At 47.9% G+C, this 14,254-nt stretch overlaps 1 pseudogene; it reads left to right on the top strand.

Annotated features, from left to right (window-relative positions):
• The first annotated feature begins 1,926 nt into the window (after positions 1–1,926).
• LOC112634984 lies at positions 1,927–2,825 on the top strand (annotated as a pseudogene).
• Positions 2,826–14,254: the final 11,429 nt, after the last annotated feature.

Consider the following 14,254-nt stretch of genomic DNA (forward strand, 5'->3'; position numbering starts at 1 on the left):
CAGGCGCCTATAGTCCCAGCTGCTTGGGAGGCTGAGGTAGGAGAATGGAGTGAACCCAGGAGGTGGAGCTTGCAGTGATCCGAGATCCTGCCACTGTACTCCAGCCTGGGCAACAGAGCAAAACTCTGTCTCCAAAAAAAAAATATATATATATATATATACACCCTCTGTCTTCTCCATACCCATATGTCCCCTTCTGTGAGAGACTTCCTTTCATTTAATCCATGTAAAAATCAAGCCTACTCTAAATGAAAAATACCTTGACACAGAAGCAGCATTAACTAGTTAAGTTTTATTAAGACATTAATAAAATCTAGAAAACCGTAAAGAAAATCTGGTCGCGTTTTGAAGCTCTCTCCTAAGATCAGATTCCCCAAAAGAACAAAGTGTATGGGGCATATAACAAAGATATTTTCCTAAACTAAGAATGCAAATCAAAATAAAGGCAAAATCCTACTGAGTGAAGCAAAAATTGTAATTCAGTAGCTCAAGACTTGACCAAATGTCTATTTTTAATCCCTATAATCATCCAAATAACTAGGAATAGCAGAGAAAATTGTGTCTCCTTTCTACAGAGACACGTGGCTGGCTTTAAGAAACTCAAGCACATCAAATTCTCACCTTACCAAACAGATAAATTGGAAAGGAGCTTAGTATTTTATTTTTAAATTATTTATTTACCTTTTTATTTTTTAGAGAAAGGGTTTCACTCCGTCACACAGACTGGAGTGCAGTGGCATGATTATAGCTCACTGCAGCTTCTAATCTTGGGCTCAAGTGATCCTCGCTCCTCAGCCTCCCAAAGCGCTGGCATTACAGGTGTAAACCACAGCAACCGGCCTATTTTAAAGAATTAATTACCATATTCCTTAGAATTGTAGCTCCTTTATAGGTCATTCAACATGTGATGCAATTTTTTACGAGTGCTTTTTTTTTTTTTTTTTTTTGAGATGGAGTCTTACTCTGTCGCCCAGGCTGGAGTGCAGTGGTGCAATCTCCGCTCACTGCAACCTCCAGCTCCCGGGTTCAAGTGATTCCCCTGCCTCAGCCTCCCGAGTAGCTGGGACTACAGGCGTGTGCCACCACACTCAGCTAATTTTTTGTATTTTTAGTGGAGACGGGGTATTTTTAGTGGAGACGGGGTTTCACCGTATGAGCCAGATTAGCCATCTTCTAACCTCGTGATCTGCCTGTCTTGCCCTCCCCAAGTGTTGGGATTACAGGTGTGAGCCACCACACCTGGCAACAAGTGGTAATTTTCAACTATGCTTCAAACCATTACACAAGCGAAGTACATCTACTCAAGGCACTCTCAATTTTCCATTTACTCCCATTTTAGTCAACAAAATAAAATGTTAAATTGGAACATATTTCACATGACACTTAAAAGATCAACAAAATGCTCCTGAAAAGTTCTGAGCTCAACAACTCCATTAATGAGAAAAAAACAAATCAACTGGATATAGGGAAGATGCTGCACATAAAACACAATTGTGAAGAATATGCAAGATACTGCCAAAAAGTTGCTTAAGTTTTCATCATAGATACTTGTCCTTAAGTCTGAGATAAAGTATATACTCATGTAACTAAACTCGTTTAAAAGGAAACAAAGGGGAAGAAGAAAAAGAACTTCCACTTTAGAATCCACATTTTCAAAGGCCTCCATTATTTACACCATTGCGGGGAAGAGAATTTTTCTCTGCTGTATTTGCTTGAAAGAATTAAAGGTGTAGGGCAAAAATTCTTGGAAATTATGTAGTTTACGATCCTCAAAAGTGAGAAAAATGAAGCCCAGAAGAGAAGGCCTTCCAGGAAAATTCCAGAGCCGGAGGTAGACCCAGTACATTGTTTTTGTTTTTGTTTTTGTTTTGAGAGGAAGTCTCACTCTATGGCCCAGGCTGGGGTGCACTGCAGCCATTTCACTCGATGCAACCTCCACGCAGTCCCCTCAGTGAGTTGGCGAAGCAGTCTGGCTGCGAGGGAAGGCGGGGAGGGCGGCGGAGTCTCCCACTCGCGGTGACCCGGACCCCGCCCCACGAGTGGGTCCTCGCAGGGCCCCCTCTGCCGCACGCGGGGACCAGCCACGCTGCGTGGTACGGGGCAGAAGCCAGCGCCCGGGTCCATGCAGTCCCCTCCGCGGCAGACGCGGGGAGCCGGGGAGCAGTGGGGACCGGCCCCCACCCGCAGGGCGACCGGGACCCCCCCCGCGCGGGCCCACGCGGTATCGCAGCAGGCGCGAAGCCCCCGGTGCCACATGGGGCCGAGACAAAGCCCAGGCGCAAGGACCCCGGATCCCGACCTCGGACCCTGCGGAGCCCAGCTCGGAGCCGCCACACCCGGGGCAGAGACCCCCGCCCAGTCCGGAGACCCCGTCGCCCATGGCGCCGTCTCACCTCAGGCCGCCGCCTCGCAGCCCTAGCTCCTCGCCGCGGCGCCTGGGCCGACTGGAGCGCAGCTGAGCAGCCGACAGAGCCACGGCAGCCTCAACAAGGGAGCCCCGGGGCGGGGCCGCCGCCACGCCGCTTCAGCCCGTGTTCCCCGCTCAGGATCCGGCTCCGACCAAGGAGCTGCAGCTGGCGCGGGGCTGCGGCCGGGACACACACCGCGCAGGTGCACACGGCCCCGCCCGCCTCCCGCCGCCCTGCCCCGCCCCCAGCGGAGCCGGGCGCCCAGGGCCCGCCCCCCGGGCAAGGGGGAGCAGGCTGTGCGGAGAAGGTGGGGCCTGGGGGAACAAAGGGAGGTTGGGCGCGGCAGCGCTGGGACTGGGCGTGCGGGGTCCCGCAGGAGGACCGGACCCAAGAGCTGGCCGGATCCTGGCCTCCTAGAAGACCCAGCTCAACGTCCACCTGGAGTCTGGTCTACAGGACGCGCTCATCTCAAGCCCAGAACTCAGGCTTTTAGGACAGAGAGCGAGAGACAGGCTTGCTTTACAAAAAGGGAAACTGAGGTCCAAGGAATAGGATTGCCTGCTGCCCGAAGTCACGTAGTCCCATTCACTCGTTCACCTTGTCATTCAGCAAACATTTGGAAGCACGGATGGTGGGCGTTAGGAGTGAAGTAGGGCCGGGCGCGGTGGCTGGCGCCTGTAATCCCAGCACTTTGTGGGGCCGAGGCAGGTGGATTACTTGAGGCCAGGAGTTCGAAACCAGCCTGGCCAACAAGATGAAACCCCATCTCTGCTAAAAATACAGAAACTTAGCCGATCGTGGTGGCGTGTACCTGTGGTTGCAGCTACTGGGAAGGCTGAGGCAGGAGAAATCGTTTGAACCGGGGAGATAGAGGTTGCAGTGAGCTGAGATGGTGCCACTGCATGTGCTCCAGCCTGGGCGACAGAATGAGACTCTGTCTCCAAAAAAAAAAAAAAATTAATAGATGGGAAGTAGAAGCGAACCTAGGCCTTCCCTGAAGGAGCTCGGCCAAGGAGTACCTGAAATGTCTCTGTATCTCTTTAAGGTCTGATAAACGAACCCAGCCCTGATCGTCTTTAAAACCTCTTTCCTCATCTTATTTGAGCTTCCTGCTTCATGTGACCCCACACCCTTGGTTTCCCTGTACTCCCATAGCTGCTCCTCGGTGGGTCCCAGGGACCCACCCCCTTCTCTGCCCAACTTTTATATGTCTGGACTCATGCCAAATGCCCTTCCATTTGCACTGGGCACTGCCACAAGAAATCTCATGCCCTTCCGGGCTTCACAAACCATCCACATGCTCTGCTGCCTGCCAGAGACATCCATCCCAGTCAGATGCCCAGCCCTGACCTTTCCCAAAGCCCCAGCTGGACGCAGGGAAGCATCTTAAATTTTCCACAGGCCAAAACACAGTGCTTTATTAGTGCCCTAACCTGCTCATGCACATTCTTGTGATTCTCTGTGAACAGCCCCTCCATCCACCCAGCTGCTCAGGTGAAAATCTCAAATCCTCCTCCAGTCCTTCCTCCCAGAACCTCTCATGCAGCCCTCTGCCTTCCTAGGACACTGAGCACCCCTCACTCCCAGCGCCAGCTGGGGTGCTGTCTGAGTGCCTGCCACCCACGTGGCATGAAGTGTGACCTTTTGCCCGGTGTGGTGGCTCACGCCTGTAGTCACAGCACTTTGAGAGGCTGAGGCAGGCAGATCGCTTGAGGCCAGGAGACTGGGACTAGCCTGGCCAATATGGTGAAACTAAAATACAACAATTAGCCAGCCATGGTAATGCGTGCCTATCATCCCAGCTACCCTACCGAGGAGGCTGAGGCAGGAAAATTGCTCGAACCTGGGAGGCAGAGATTGCAGTGAGCCAAGGTCACACCACTGCACTCCAGCCTGGGCAACAGAGTGAGAATCTGTGGCAAATTTAAAAAAAAAAAAAAAGAAGAAGGAGAAGAAGTGTGACCTCTCTAAGGCAAGGCAGTGTCCCACTCTGATTCACTCCCATGTGTAAAACAGGACCTGCACCCTGAAGGCACTCACTCAGGGAGGCTGCTGGGATGGGTGGATGCACAGTTAAAGTCTTCTTGGTGGCTGGGGCTGACCCCATCCCCATCGCTCTTCCCACACACACCTGCACACTCATCACTCCCACGCTCGCACCCACCACTGAAAGCCTGTTCCTTAATCTGATTTGCCTAACGAGGTCCACGGATGAACAACACATGCTTCCCTACCTCTCCCCTGCTAGGGCCCCACCGTGTTCTGGGATGTACTCAGGGATCAGGAGAACAAAACCTCAGGGAGTGAAAGGACATTCCAGGGTGCAGGCCTCTGCATCCGCCTCCGTGCCCTCACCCCTGCCTGACATGCCCTCACCCCTGTACTTGACCAACTCCTATCAACCCTTAAAGTCCCACCAAATTCAGTGGTGGCAGCCATACCCTAAAGTGACTGACTACCCCCCAATGACCTATGCCCTTGCATAGTCTTCCTGACCTTGGGCACGAGCAAAACCGGTGACTGGCTTCTAACCCATAGAGCCTGGCGAAAGCAATGGGATGTCACTGTCACAGTGCATCACCTTCGCACACTAGAGAGAAAGGTTCCGCCTGCAGGCGCTGCGGGAGGGAGATGCTGTGCTGAGAAAGGACCTTTGGAGGGCCCCGTAGGCAAGGAAGCAAAAAGCTGGGCCCTTGCCAACCGGGTCCGAGGAAATGAATTCGGCCAATAACCTCAGCGGACCTGGAAATGGATTCTGCCCTGGTGGAGCCTCAGATGAGGATGCAGCCCAGCTGCTTAGCGTGAGATGCCAAGCACAGGACCCGCTAAAATGTGCTCAACTCCTAGCTTGCCAAAATTGGCTTAAAGGTGTGTGTTGTTTTAAGCTTCTAAGTTTTTAGTTATTGCCTATGAAAGTGTTAAAATATGAGACAATAACTTAAGTCCCCTCCCCATCACACACATTCTGCTTTCTGGCATTCATCACAATTATACTTATTGATTTAAAATCTCCCTCTTGACTGGGTGCAGTGGCTCAGGAGTTCCAGACCAGTCTGGCCAACATGGTGAAACCCCATCTCTACTAAAAATACAAAAATTAGCTAGATGTGGTCGTACAATCCTGTAATCCCAGCTACTCGGAAGGCTGAGGCAGGAGAATTGCTTGAACCCAGGAGGCAGAAGTTGCAGTGAGCCAAGATTACACCATTGCACTCCAGCCTGAGTGACAAGAACAAAACTGTCTCAAAAAAAAAAAAAAAAAAATTGTCTCTTGCCACCAGCATGAAGGTCCTGTGAGAAGAAAAATGGAAATTCTTGCTCATAACAGTGCCCCAAATCCCCAGCATGGTGTAGCTCTAGGGCAGTTGGTCGATGGTGGACACTGCTGGTTGGAGGGCCCAGCTGGCCCTCCCAGCTGCCTTCTCCCTGGTCACCTTCCATTGTAGAGAACAGAATAGTTTCTTGCCTTTCCAGAGTTCCTCTTAGTGAGGATTGCCCAAGTGACCTTGTCCTGCCCCGGGAGACATAAGCAGAAGTTGGCTGAAAGGTTTCTAGCCGTGGTGTGCTGGGGCAATTTGAACCAGGACATGACAGCTGACTGTCCATTGTTCAGGAATTCTGTAAGTTGGTTGTTCAAAACATTCAGTACTTAAAAATATTAAATACTATAAACTCGCAAATTAAAAAATGCATTAGGCCAGATGCAGTGGCCCACGTCTAACACATTGGAAGCCTGAGGCAGGAAGATCACTTGAGCCCAGGAGTTCAAGACCAGCTTAGGCAAAAAAGGAAGACCCTGTCTCTACAAAAGATTTTAAAATTAGCTAGGCATGGTGGTGTGTGCATGCAATCCTAGCCACTCAGGAGGCTGAGGTGGGAGGATCGCTTGAGCCATCTGTTCAAGGCTCCAATGAGCTATGATAGTGTCACTGCACTCCAGCCTGGGTGACAGAGCCAGACCCTGTCTCAGAAATAAACATATTTCATATATTAATACATTTATAATAAATGTATATATATACATTTATGTATTATAATTATATATTTAGACATAAATATCTATTTCTTGTTTTATTTATTTATTTATTTATTTATTTATTTTGAGACGGAGTTTAACGCTTGTCACCCAGGCTGGAGTGCAATGACGCAATCTGCGCTCACCACAACCTCCACCTCCTGGGTTCAAGTGATTTTCCTGCTTCGGTCTCCTGAGTAGCTGGGATTACAGGCACGTACCACCACGTCTAGCTAATTTTTGTATCTTTAGTAGAGATGGGGTTTCTCCATGTTGGTCAGGCTAGTCTTGAACTCCTGACCTCAGGTGATCTGCCCACCTCGGCCTCCCAAATTGCTGGGATTACAGGTGTAAGCCACTGTGCTCAGCCTATATATTTACATATTATAATTATGTATATTAATTTTATATAATTGTATATAAATATAAATATAAAAACTTTCCTTGCCTTCTCTTGTTTCTACTGACAGTCAGTCCCATGACTTCAAATGCTATCTACATGTAATAATTTTAAATGTATATTTATATATACATATATATATATATATTTTTTGAAACGGAGTCTCGCCCTGTTGCCAGGCTGGAGTACAATGGCGCAGTCTCAGCTCACTGCAACCTCTGACTCCCGGCTTCAAGCGATTCTCCTGCCTCAGCCTCCCAAGTAGCTGGGCTTATAGGTGCCCACCACCACGTCCAGCTATTTTTTGTATTTTTAGTAGAGACAGGGTTTTGCCATGTTGGCTAGGTTGGTTTCGAACTCCTGACCTTAATTGATTGCCCACCTCGGCCTCCTAAAGCGCTGGGAATACAGGCGTGAGCCACCTTGGCAAAAAATATTTTTCTGTTTCCAAACATTTTACATGAGAGGAAAGTGGAGAATAAATCATCTGACACTCTACTGTAAAAAAAAAGAAACTTTGTGCCTCTCTTCTTTTCATCTTTCCTAAGTGTACATATGACCAAAATGTCTTTAGGTTGAGGTCCCCCCGTGAAAACTTGACAGGGNGCTGTGTGTCCCGTGCGTTTATGGCTTTGTGGCCTCAGAGCTGGCAGGACTCCATAGCTTTCTGGGGAATGCTGGGTCAGCCAAGGGGCTGAAAATAGTGAGAGGAAGACAGTCCACCCTGGCTGCTCTGGTCTGGGAGTGGTTACTGAGGAGAGCGGCATGGAGGGCCCAGCCGTGGGGTCCCTCTCAAGCACGCCCTCACCGCAGTGGGAATGCCGGTCTCAACCTCCCTAGGCCTCCGTGATTTTCGTCTGTCACATACTCACCTCCAGCAGGGATGTCTATGGTGATGAGATGAGGGAGCATCATAGCACATGTGGCACTTAGTAGGCTTGCGGTGAATGGACACTGGCGTCAGTGGAACAGGAGACTGGGGGCTGCGTGTGGATGCACTCACGGGCTCGTGGCATGGGTGTTCAGAGGAGAGAGGGACGCTCTGCAGTTCTCCTGTTGGTCTGTCACCCCCGCTGTTGTGAGCAGAATCCGTGAGTGTATTTTGTTGCCCCAGTCAACTTGGTAGGCTGATTGCTCAATTTTCTGCTTCCACTTTTGATTTCTTAAGAATGGGAAAAGCGGGGGCCGGGCGCGGGGGCTCAAGCCTGTAACCCCAGCACTTTGGGAGGCTGAGATGGGTGGATCACGAGGTCAGGAGATCGAGACCATCCTGGCTAACACGGTAAAACCCTGTCTCTACTAAAAAATACAAAAAACTAGCCTGGCGAGGTGGTGGGCGCCTGTAGTCCCAGGTACTCAGGAGGCTGAGGCTGGAGAATGGCCTGAACCCAGGAGGCGGAGCTTGCAGTGAGCTGAGATCCGGCCACTGCACTCCAGCCTGGGAGACAGAGCGAGACTCCGTCTCAAAAAAAGAAAAGGGAAAAGGAATACTTCAGTTACTTTTCTGGTTGATGGCATACATTCCTTGATATCACCTTAATGCTTTTTAATTTCTATGTATTTTGGATGCTGGAGCTTGCCTAACATCTGTGTTTTTATGCCTCACCCTCTCGCGTAACTGTTGGCCACACCAAGACCAGAGAGAAGTGACCAGACTGATTGGTAGCAGGGCTAGGACTGGAATTCCCCAGCCTTTTGATGTCCAGCAGGCTCTGTTTTCTGTATTGCACTGCTCTTCTCTATTTTGACCCCTGTTAGGACAGTGGATGTGAAGTGTAGCTGGGCGCTTTTGGAGGTGTGCTAGGAGTGTGGCAGATGCCTCAGACTGGCATTTTCCCCTGGTTCTGAATTCTCATCGCTCAGAGTCAGTCCCTAGGCTACTGACTGGGAAGATACAGGAAGTTGTTTTGTATGACAAACTATACCAGGGCATTTTTTTCACCTGGCAATTTATTTGGTTTGGACTGGAATAAATCTCTGATATTGGTTTCTTTGCCAATATTATTAGGGAGTGGAGCCTGACTTGTTAACTTAGCCCGATTCGTAGTGCTTAGAATCTCAGCAAGTGTGTGTTGAACTGAGCGGAAGTGTGAGAGCGTCTTGGACAGTGGTTTGCAAACCTAGCTGCATCTGGGCTGTGAAAAAAGCATGCGTTGCTTACTCCCAACCAGTTGAAATAGAATCTGCAGGAATGGAGCCTGGGCAGCTATAGTGCTGTTAAAAACCCCCAGGTGGTTCTGATATACCGTAAAGGTTGAGATCCACTGATCCACAGTGAATTGGAGTCCTGGATCGTAGACATGCCTTATGCTTTCACCAGCTTAGAATGGCTCTTGTGCTTTAGAACTGTGAAAAAAAGTGTTATGCAAACAAATGTGGAAATAGCCTAAATGCCACATCCTGTTACTACCTGCCATGAAGTATATTTACCAGTTATTCACTCTGTTGTGACCTCTACCCATTCCACCTTTTCTTCATGGAACAATAATTTGACAGTTGGTTATGCAGAACCAGAGTAAGTCTAGTTTGATTGGCAGGAAATGATTTTGGGTATGAAGTGCTCATTAGGCATTTATTAAACTGTTGTTTGTACCACCGCTGTGCTGGACAGTTTATAAATATTACTTCTTTAAGCAAGGCCTATGGAGTCAGGCTGCCTGGGTTTTGCTAACTAGCTATGTCATTTGGGGCAAGTTTTTAAGCTTATGTAAACTTGACTTTCATCTGTGAAATGGGATGACAAGGGGTCATTATCATCTCACAGGATTGTGCAAATGTGTGTGTAAAGTGCTTAGTTTGGTGCCTAACACATAGAAACTACTCAGTGAAGTTATTACACCGTCATCATCATATTTAAATGTAAATATTAAGAGCTAATAAATTTGTAAAAGGTAGTATACCCTCACCTCTTGAACCAAAGACTAGTTTTAAGTGATTGGGTTAATTTATCACTTAAATATTGGCCTCTTGAATACCTTGAATTTCAATTGAACGTAGCCAGAAGATTTCATAATTGGACCGTTGCCTCTGAAAGTTGGAACTTTGTTTGGTTTCACTTCCTACACTAAGCATGTGGGTGTGCGCACCTTTGTGGTGACTTGTGGTACTGGGGAATCAAAGCTTCATTAGCTTCTTTGGAGGAGATGATCTTACACTGTACGAAGCACTCAGACTTCGTTAACTGTGTACCATCCAGACAAGACCAGGTGCTTCCCATGGCAGCCTGTCCTTTTCTTAGCTCTCTCATCAATCTAGCCTGTTCCTTCTATTCCTCTTTGTACTAGAACTTCTCTTTGAACAAGGAATGTTGTTTTGTCACTGCTAGGTCCCCAGCAATTAGTAATGCCTAGCACACACTAGGTGCCTCCTGAATGTTAATAGGTGATAATCTAGCAGAACACAAGATAAATCTGCAGGTTGAGATTTAAGCTGTGTGGTATGAACGCTGCATTGGCAAACTTATTAAATCAATTTTGTTAATACAAGTTTAAAATGTCTTAGTAACTGACTTAGTTCAGTAATCATTTACTGAGTGTCTTGTAGGCCAGACATTGGGGACAGAGAGGTAATAATATATGATCCCTGCCTCATGCACAGGAAGTCTAGTGTGACGTACAGACACGCGCCAATGGCTGCCATAGAATATGGTGAGTATTAAGATAAAGGGGCACCCTGTGTGCCCTTGGAGCATAGGGGAGGGCTTGTGTTCTGGGAACATGCGCTCCATGTGAAAACACAATTTAAATTAATTTTTTTTTTTTTTTTTTTTGAGACAGAGTCTTACTCTGTCGTCCAGGCTGGAGTACAGTGGTGTGATCTTGGCTCACTGCAACATGCTCCCCCCAGGTTCAAGCGATTCTCGTGTCTCAGCCTCCCGAGTAGCTGGGATTACAGGTGTGAGCCACCAGGCCTGGCTAATTTTTGCATTTTTAGTAGAGATGGAGTTTCACCATGCTGGCCGGGCTGGTCTTGAACTCCTGACATCAAGTGATCCTCCTGCCTCAGCCTTCCAAAGTTCTGGGATTATGGGCATGTATGTATTCATCCTTTTAAATATCTGTGGGTAGCACTTAACTTTAAATGGGTACTAATTAAACTATTGAATGGCTTTAGTATGGATTGAATGCCTTTGCTCGGGCCTCATTTTTAATTTCCTTCATTAGAGGGGAAAAAAAAAATGCAGGCTGAATATCCCTCATCCAAACTGCTTGGAACCAGAAGTGTCTCAGATTTTTTTACATTATTGGATTTTTGAATATTTGTATTATACTTGCTGGTTGAGCATCCTGAATTCAAAAGTCCAGAGTCTGAGCTGCTCCAACGAACATTTCGTTGAGTGTCACGTCGGCACTGAAAAAGTTGTGGATTTTGGAGTTTCTGGTTAGGGAGACTCATCCTGTATGGGTGCTGGATTGCTGCAGGAGTTCTGGACCAGAGGTTGGGTGACTAGGCTTTGGTTTTCACTTTGTTACTAAACAGGCTGTTTTCTTCCATAATCTCGGCTTTAGATCCCCCGGTTGTGAAAGAAGGGGATGGGCCATCTGATGTTTAAGGCCTCTGTTAGTTCTGACTTGGAGACACCTGGCTTTAGTTCATCTTCCTTAGGAGTGGACAAAGAACATGGGAATTTTGAAATTGTTAGTCAACATTTACGGGGTCTTTGCAGCCTGGTTTTGGGTAAAGGTCATCTTTAGTGAGCCCAGGGAGAAGCACTGCTTTAGCTGTCAGCTGAGAGGGGTAAGCGGTCCTATTAATTTTCCTCTGTGTTAGTGAAAGCATTGTTAAGGGTCACAGCGTTAGTGGAGCTGGCTGGAAAGAGGAGGGGAACTCACTGTTACAGATTATATTGAATGTCTTTTCAGTCACTAAATGCTTTTTATGATAAGTTTTTCAGGATTTCAGTGTAGCAAAAAAGAATGCTCTTTTTTTTTTGAGATGGAATTTCGCTCTTGTCACCCAGGCTGGAGCGCAGTGGCGTGATCTCAGCTCACTGCAACCTCGGCCTCCTGAGTTCAAGCGATTCTCCTGCCTCAGGCTTCTGAGTGGCTGGGATTACAGGTGCCCGCCAGCATGCCCGGCTAATTTTTGTATTTTTAGTAGAGACAGGGCTTCGCCATAGTGGCCATGCTGTTCTTGAACTTCTGACCTCAGGTGATCCTCCGGCCTCGGCTTCCCAAAGTGCTGAGATTACAGGCGTGAGCCGCCACGCCTGGCCTTGAATGTTCTTTCTATGGGAATCTACAAAAGCCAGCTTTTGAGTCTAGTGGCAGAAAACCTCTTCTTCATTGTTTAGCTGTGCTGTGAGCGTGCAGGGCTTCAGGCCCAGCTGAAAAAGCTGTAGTATTTTCTGTCAGTTGGCTGTCTTGGAGAACTTAATGAGCACTGAGCTGGAGTGATATTGTCAGAGTTCATGAGCTGTTTGAGGCTCTCGAAGCCTAGATACTGGGGTTGCCCGAATACATCAGCTGGACTCACTATTTCTCTCGGGAGTCGGGGGGTGGAAAGTGCTGCAGTCTTAACTCTGCTCTTAATTTTACAGTGCTGTTATTAATGGTAAGAATGATTTCATACGTTTGTATTTTGCTTCGTAATTCACAGAGAATTTTAAAATCCATTATCTGATTTTATTCCCTCAGCAGTTCTGTGAAAAAGAGCAGTTTTCATATCTTCTGTTTTCCCATGATTCTCTTGTGGCTCACAGAAGCTAAGAGCCTTCACCAAGGTCATAGGGTGAATGAGTCGCAGAGCTGGGAGTAGAGGCTCAGGCTTCTAGGGACCCTGTTTCTTCCTCAATAGCTCGCTCTCGTGGCGCTATGCTCAGGTAACTGCGCATGCTTGCTTTGGTCTTTTGTAAATCGCTGCCCCATTTCGGGGGAGGTTCTTGGGAGGTTTCTATTCATTTTGGAGCATTTAAGTATCTTGTCCTCTTTCCCTCCTCCCAGGTGCATGGGCATTTCTGCAGGCCCCCAGGCTGGCCCTTGTGCGTGGGGGCGTCTCCTGCCTCCATGTTGCTTGCATGCCCCCTTCTGAAGGTGCTCTTCCCCGCATGGAGCCCCCTGGTGCCTGCCTCCACACTGCAGGCTGTTCGGTAAATGTTACTGACTCAGCATCGTTGTTTTCTAGAAATGGGATGGGGTATGGATGCCAAGTTCTTTTCTGTGTGAAGGCTGCGATTGTATCATCTTGCCTTCCCCGTGTGTGTTCCCTGAGGGTGTCACTGTGCTGTGGTCATCTGTGTTCCCTAGGGTGCCTCCCTTGGAGTGCTGGCCATAGCAGACATGCAGTCAGTGCTCATGGCCTAAATGAGAGGAAGGCCAACAGAGCCATTAAATCTGGAAAATGACAAGTGAGGGAAAGGAATTTTTATTGAAGGCATGTGAAAAAGAAATCTTTTTAGGAAAGTTGACCTGTTTCTCAACTGGAGTTGAATTTCAGCTCAGAAAAGCAGCTGTGTGCCCAGAGAGCTTTGAGATTTCAGTTTGTGGTGGATGAATTTAATTTGTTGTTGTATGAATGTATTATCCTTTTGTGGTTTTATTAAACCTTTCTCCCAAATGGAAGCAATTTTTCTATAAAAGTCACACTTCCTTTTTGAGAAGTGTAACACTAATTGTATGGGATGGTCTCCCAAAAGATTACCTGCCAGGAACCAAACGCACTGCCTCAGACTCACGGCCCCTGGTTTCTGCCTGTGCAGCTGCAGGGCAGAGAGGCACGCTGGAGCTGAAATCAAGACGCATGTCTGCACCTTCTCTTTCTTTACTGCTGTTTCGTCTCTGAGCTGGCCTGCCTTCAACGTCTAGGAGCTTGGTGGGTGTAGACACATTACGGTATGGAGGAGGGATATGGTGTTGCCACAGCCAGGAGACTCGCTGAAGTCTCTGTTCTCTTCCTGCTCACTGCTCTGACTTTGTATAAGTCACATGTGTAGCGCTGTGCACAGTGGCTTACACCTGTAATCCCAGCACTTTGGGAGGCCGACCTGGGAGGATCTCTTGAGCCCAGAGTTCAGAACCAGTCTCTGGGCAACATGGTGAAACCCCATCCCTACAAAAAATGAAAATTAAAAAATTAGCCAGGTGTGGTGGCTCATGCCTGTAATCCCAGCTACTGGAGAGACTGAGATGCAAGAATCACTTGAGCCCGGGAGGTCGAGGCTGCAGTGAACCATCATCACACCACTGCACTCCAGCCTGGTCAGAGCAAGACCCTGTCTCAAAACAAACAAACAAAGAGAAACCCATTTGTAATAGTGGCAGTAGTTAACTTTTGAAAGTTTGGAGAAAGGTTCCTAAATAACCTGTGACCATGGACGACTTACTTAGCCTTTCTAGGCCTCAGTTTCCTCACTGATGAAAAATGAGAGAATATGGTACTGATCTTACAGGATTTCAACAAGAACTAAACGAGATAAAACTCAGAGCCTGGCAC

Source organism: Theropithecus gelada, chromosome 11 (genome assembly GCF_003255815.1).
Source record: "Theropithecus gelada isolate Dixy chromosome 11, Tgel_1.0, whole genome shotgun sequence".
In the NCBI taxonomy this organism is placed as follows: domain Eukaryota; kingdom Metazoa; phylum Chordata; class Mammalia; order Primates; family Cercopithecidae; genus Theropithecus; species Theropithecus gelada.